Source organism: Halyomorpha halys, unplaced genomic scaffold, assembly GCF_000696795.3.
Source record: "Halyomorpha halys isolate HHAL.00 unplaced genomic scaffold, Hhal_1.1 Scaffold98.1, whole genome shotgun sequence".
Lineage (NCBI taxonomy): Eukaryota > Metazoa > Arthropoda > Insecta > Hemiptera > Pentatomidae > Halyomorpha > Halyomorpha halys.
In genome coordinates this window covers 666,597-674,139 of record NW_027107309.1, presented here as the reverse complement: position 1 = coordinate 674,139, position 7,543 = coordinate 666,597, and positions in this window count along the sequence as shown.

Genomic DNA, 7,543 nt, shown 5'->3' with positions numbered 1-7,543 from the left:
TAACAGATAAATGTAATAAATATGTATATTGAATTATAAAAGATAATATTATAAAATTATAATTATAAAAATAGGTAAATAATCTATGCCATACATACTGCCTTCCAATGTGAAATCACTATCATCATCTGTTACCATGCATGTGATGGTGGATCATTCCCAGGATTATATTTCCTACAATTTTGGCTGTCCTTAGTATCAACACCGAGTCCCTCCATGAAGCTCCTAGTTGTGCTTGGTAAAGTTCCACGAGCTCCGACCAGAGGCCTCTCACGCTGGAGTCTCTTCGAAACTGTCATGGAACTTTCCCCTAAGGAAACGGATACATTCATCACCCGAACCTTCGTTGAACTGTAGCTCTCCGGAGAAATATCTGATGGTATAACTTTTTTCCATTGTTTTGATGCAACCTCTATTCTCAAGAGTTTTGTTGTTTTCAGCTCTCCATTATTCATAACGATTCCCACACTTTTTTGAGAATTTAAAACCTTTAACATTTTTTTTTTTCAGTTTTTCGCTAATAACTAGAAAAATTAGGACATTTCATAATTAAGCATACAAATCAACAACCTTTTTTATTTTATGTCCAGTTGTGCCCGTAAAATAATCGAAAAGTTTCAGAGGTTTAGGTTTGACAGTAATTGCAAACTCGTCAAGGACCACTAAAACCTCAGACCATATATATTTACATCTCTCCCATACATTTACCTCTTAAAATATTTCAACTAACACTCAAACATCATCAGAAAAGGTAAAGTTTCAGCAATATGTCCTCACAAAATATGTGCTGTCGGACCCTCCCGCAGTCCGTTTTCAAGGAAACGACAGCTTTTGAATCTTTGGGTTTTATATAACAATAACTATAGTTCACTGTAATAGAGTTCATTAGCGAATTTATTCAATTACACAAGCGTAGACTTCACTTATTAAATACCACTTTAGGCGTTTATCCTCTTACAGAATGCCTGAAGGAAGATTATCATCGGAGGTATACTTGTGGAAAAAAGATGGTAGAATAGGACGAGGTTGACCAAGGAAAACGTGGAGCAATCAAACGTAAGATTCCTTGCATGATGGGACATAACCTCAGAGAGGAACAGAGTAATCTGCAATGAAACCCACTGTGGCGTCAGGAGTGTTCAAAATGAACTTCCCTGAACTACCAGCCAGTATCAAATAAATATTAAATATAAATATTATTATATTTAAAGGTTAACATATTTTTAAAAAAATAATATTTCAAATAGCGTGAATAAAATGGATATTTCCATCAACACACAAAAAAAAGTAATATGATTTCTTGAATAAAAACAAAAAATTGAAATAGAATATTACTTAAAAATGAACTAATAAAAAAAAACATTATTTAAAAGGTGTAAAATAATAAATATATACAAATTGGTTTTTAGAGATTAAAATCAATTATTATAAATACATTTTATTCTATAATTATTAGTTGCACTTTCAATTTTTTTAAAAATACTTATTTCATTCAGACTGAAATTCGTTGGAAAATGTCTAATCGTCGGGAGCAGGTCATGGAGTGAGATCCCTCGATTCCGTCTTCGTAATGTCGTTTTGTGGTATGTAGACTTTACTGCTGTCTCATTGTGGGCTGAGCAGTAAATGCAGTAACCATAAGACGGCTCGATCGAGCCCACGTCCACCGTTTGTGCAATACTGCAAGTCACAGCGAGAACTGTTACTAGTTTTAAGCTGTAATAAACCTATTGTATTCGGAATTAATTCTAACACAACAAATAAACAGTATCTATAATCAGACTATAGATAATAATAAAACCATATACTTACACACGTACATATACTCTTTCTATTTTCATACGGTGTCCACAACAATCTAATTAATTAATTAACCTGCATCAATGCTGTTTATAAAAATAACTTTTTATATTTTTTAATGAGTATACACCTTAAAAGATTATAGTGCTATTACGAATTATATTACCCAATAGAAATGTTAAGGAAGCTATATTGGTCTATGCAGTTGGTAGAAATTTTTTTTTTTAACGAAAGTTTGCGAAATACAATCAATTATGAATCTTTTAATCCCATTCTAAATAAAATACAAACACTGGCTGATAACAATAAGCTCCTCTGGAAGCTTGCCTTCGATTGTGCAAACGAAATAAGGGGAATTGAACAATGAATAGAATTGGCCTCCTTCCACAAATGAGAACTGATGTCGTTGGAGGATGTTGGAATGCCAAAGTATTCCCCAAGGGTGCATGAAAGAGAGAAACAGTTCCAGGAAGTAAGTAGGAGGATCTCATCAGGGGGCGGGGTAATTCAATCCTGTGACGCTTAACGTTTAGCTTTGGCAATCAACTATCATTAAGTTCAGCTATATCATACCAGTTGCATAAACGTTGTGGGTCTCATACGGCTCTTATTCATTGTGTCGAGAAAATTATTATATTCATTATAATAAATATAAAAATCAAAACTATTCAATTTAAATAAATATCTTGTCTAGAAGCTATAGTATCTATACTTAACTAATCTATTTCCATGTTCGTGGGGATTAGTGGTAAAGGTATCGCAATGCTTGCGATTTTGAAAATTTTTGAGCAAAAATAAATTTTAATTTATATCAAAATTCGTGTTAACCCAAGCTGTTAAAATATTTTTTTTTTTAGGATAAGTTCTTCGTGCTAAATCTGTAGCATATGTGACATTAAGATATTATTGGCGATTTTATTGGAGGCATACTAAGCAGCATTAAGGATTTTATGAAAGGTTTTGTATTGGAAAGTCGTTGCTATAAATTAGAAGTTTAGCTCGTTGATTAATTGTAATGACCACTTTGAGATCGTTTAAGTCTTGTATTTTTAATGGCAATTTTATTTTGATGTAGTTTCAGTCCACTTTTTTTCCACCCTCTATCTTGCCATTTCTGACATACGGGAAGGTTATCCTAATCTAAGTAAATAAGTTAAGTAACCAACCTATTCTAACCTGAGTGGGAAGGTCGAGTTTCCAGTGAGTAGGACCACTACGAAATAAATGGCAACCTGCCTAAGCTCGAATCTAACCAGCGCCACTGAATGCTCGAGATCGACCACTACCACAGTTTCAATCTACTTGTCGAGCATGAATTACAAAACAAAACTCAGCCGATGGCATCGGTATGCGTCGATCGCATTTAGTACGCCAAATTCCTTCGGTTCTCAAACGGTTCTGATTCGCTAAACAACGTATGTGCAACAAAGCAACATAGCTTTTATTTTTTCTGGTCAGAATAAAAATAGCATGATAACAAACGAGGTACAATGACACCGAACATAAAATTCGTATCAGCGTAGAACAGGCATAGATAGAAAGAGTCAGATAAAGGAGAAGTAAAGGACAATACAGTGATAGAGGCACGTGGAAGCAGTAAAGCCGTCGTGTTATCGACCTCGTCCCGTTCCTACTCTCCTTTTGTACTATTTCTTCACCGCTTTCCTTAATATGGCGTAGGAGGAAAATGAACGCGGATGAAAAAGGGAATGAAGTTGGCCAAAGCAATATTTTTCTATAAGACTACGAAAGACTTGTTCGAAGATATCATCCAAGTCCTGAAGATAATTGAAAAACTTGTATTTCAATTACCTTTAGGCTAAGACAACATTTAATAACCTGCGAAATATTAGATTCTTCAAAGAATGGAAGGAATGGTTATTCTTTAATATCTCAGAGGCTATACAATTTAATGATTTTCTTTGTGGTTAGTCTTCAGATGAATTTTTATTACTTCTCTTCCCAACGCATTCGCAGCAAATTGAAAACCTCGGAACATTGTGAGAAGAGTCTATTATTTCAGGAACATTGAATAGAATTATGTAAAAAACAATTAGCGTTACCTTTCATTTTTAGCTCATGGTAGTTTCGACCTCAATGTTACAACTTACCAATTAACAGTTAAAGTTGAAAACATGCACTGGTCAAAAAGCGAAATCAGGAATTTCATAATGGGAAAGGGGAGGGAGGATGTTACATCCTCCAATGTAAAGCAAGAAAGGTAGGAAAATTTGAGAACATACTTCCAACTTCAAAAATGAGGATAAAACATCACTCTAAGAGCTGCTATAAATTCATTTAGGGCTAATTATTTTGTATGAAAATAATCAGAAAAATATAAGCTTGATATTAAAAAAACAACTTTTTCATGTAATGAAATGATAAATCTATCTGTATCCTAGGTCACTTGGTCTCCAAAGAATAAAAATGTGGACAATTTGAACATCAGTTATCTGGCTGCATATTGTAAAGTTAAACAAAATTAAATAAAACCATAACGATTATATAAATTAAATAAAAATATAAGATAAAAAAAATACAAAAAAAAGATACATACATTAAGATTTATACGAGTTTGCATTGTTATTTATTGTTTACATGTACACAGCAGGTTGATAGTGAAGGAAATGGATATATAATTGACATTTGAATGAAGTTAAGGAGAAAACTCTGCGCGTGGGTATAGGTGGGAATCCCAAAATTAGGTATCTCGTACGATAAAAGATTGTTCAGAGGAAGCAGTTCTGAGGGTAGTGATGTACAAATCGGTTGGTTGAGATCTTGTACTTAGATTTGGATAAACGCAGGGTGAGAAGGCAAATTATATAGAAAGTTTTTTTATATGAATGCACTAAGAAAGTATTTTGTTCAGATAGTAGGACAGAGCCAACTTTGCCCGGAATAATAGGAAGAGATATGAGAACGCCTGGGAATCCCGAAGATGAATCTTATGAAGCAATTAATTGATTTTTCTGGTCTTATCTCTCGTTCAACACGTTCTCATATTCTAAGGATTATTCTGCATTACCCTTATTAATAGTAATAACAAACCTATATCTTTACTTTGTACATCCAACCAGGCCTAAAAAAAAAGTCAATACTCTCAATTAAATTTAATTAGAAATCTTTTGTAACGTCACACACAGTTAAAAAGTCAATGTTAAAAAAAAAAAAGCAATATTAATGATCAAGTTGAGAGAATTAAAAATTCCTTCATTTGTCATATTTTCATGTTCGCCTTTCTACAAACTGGTTTTTACAATTATTTTGATGACTGTAATCAGGGTGGCGGTCAATAAAGGTACGAAATAGTAAAAAACTATTGAATGATAACCAACGTTTCGTCCTACTTTGCCAAAAAAAAAAAAGTCAATACTCTCCATTAAATTAAATTAGAAATCTTTTGTAACGTCACACACAGTTAAAAAGTCAATGTTAAAAAAACAAACAATATTAATGATCAAGTTGAGAGAATTAAAAATTCCTTCATTTGTCATATTTTCATGTTCGCCTTTCTACAAACTGGTTTTTTTACAATTATTTTGATGATTGTATTCAGGGTGGCGGTCAATAAAGGTACGAAATAGTAAAAAACTATTTAAACCAAGGTTTCGCCCCACTTTGCAGGGCTAAATGAAAACAAAGTACCAACATTGTTACTTCTTGAAATGTTTGTATCTTGTTTTCATTTAGCCCTGACGAAGCTCTGCAAACTGGAGCGAAACGTTGGTTTTTTTTTTTTTACTATTGTGTACCTTTATTAACCGCCACCTGGTCTAGCTTCCTTCAATCTACTTCATACGGTCAATTACATTGTTCCAATTATTTTGTTGTATTACTGTTTTATTATTTTTCAAATGCTACTTTTAAATGGTAAAGGTGTATTCAGTGCCCTCTTTACACTAAAGACCTATGATATAATCACCCCTTAACTCTAATGATCGATATTAATACCACGGGACTAAACAGTGTCCCACTTTGCTAATTTTTTTAATCATTAAAAAATCCTTCTAAACGGGACCCTATAATTTCGAAGTGGTAAATTTTACTTACCTTGGCTCTATTATCAACGAGAACCAGGATGAAGAAGAAGTTAAAAGCAGAATTTCTGCTGGAAATAGAGTCTATTTCTCCATTGTAAGGCTAATTAAAAGCAGACTTGTTAGTCGTACCACCAAGTTCACCCTGTACAAAACGTTAAGGCCAGTCGTCACATATGGTGGAGAAACTTGGACGCTAAGTAATAAAAGCATTAACCTGCCAGAAAGGTTTGAAAGAGTAATTCTGAGGAGAATCTTAGGGCCCGTATGCGACAATGGTAATTGGCGAAGAAGGAAAAATGGTGAACTTTTTGGGCTCTATAAGGAATGTAGCATCTCCGCGTACATAAGAATACAGAGACTTAAATGGCTTGGCCATATAATGAGGATGAGCGAGGAAAGAGTGGCACATAAACTGTACAGTTACGTTCTGGATGGTGTGCGGTTACGTGGTAGGCCGAAGGGCCGATGGGGAGATGCTGTGAGGCGAGATCTTCGACAACTTAGGATCTCAGTTACCCTTACAGAAGATAAATAAAGATGGTTGGCGGCCGTTGAGCAGGCCAAGGACAGCTTATGCCTGTTGTACCAGTAAAAGAAGAAGAAAAAATCCTTTTACAGGATTGTTTTGCAGTTAATGTTCACAATCGCAGTGTGTACATAAGTTGCGACAATCTTTATAAAGTAAGATTGCACCAGTGCCTCCTGTGATCTATAAATCAATCAATCAAGAATGAACCGAGAAGCACGATCACTACAAGAAAGATAAAGCAATTTATCGCTGAGAAATTAATTTAATTAAATAAATTTATTTTTAAGAAGTTATTCATACTAATCAAAAATCAAGTACGAATTGTAAATGTTTAATACTTTACAAATATTAATGATTTTAAGAAGCGTGCTGTTTATAACCATGTCTCATTCAAAAAATAATTTGAATAGCCTATTTCTAATCTGGAAGGCCACCATATCAGAAAGAGTCCCGAACCCCCACTTAGTTAAAGACGGTCCTGGCTGTATCTAATCGAGACTGAATGGACATCGACACTACCACCAGCAGGAATGTCCCACACATTCTTTGTAAGCCCCCGGCTATAGAGCCACAAAATGTAAAAACCGCCTTCAGCGGACTATGTTTTTGCCAATCTTATAATGCCGTAAGGCAAAACCAGAAAATTGTAAACAAACAAATGTATTATATTAGCTCGGAGATTATTCTTTGTTTTATTTATTCATTTTAATATATTGACCTCTCTATTTGTGTGTTTTAACGTATTTATTCATTAAATCATTTTATTTTATTAATACTATGTTTTTTTTTAAACTTATTTATCCATTCAAGTGTTTCCAGTAACTGGTTTTTTTTTTATTATATTTTCCTTTTAATCTATATGTCATTCTTATTCTCGTAAAATGTATCTAGTTGTTTGTTCTTGGTAGACTGATCTACTGCTGTGACTATGAATGATGGTTTGATCCCACATTGCCGTCTTATATTGAATTTTTTTAGCGGGTCACTGAAGAGGATCTAGGAGCGTGAATTCCGGAGAGCGAATTTGTTGATCGGGTGAATTGAATAATTGAGCAGAAATGAGATGGAAAAATGGAAGTGAGTGAAACATTTGTATTGGTTGTACAGACCGAAATGGATTGTAAAAGGAAACTGTAGGAGTGAAAAAAAAATGTTTATTATATCCTATTAT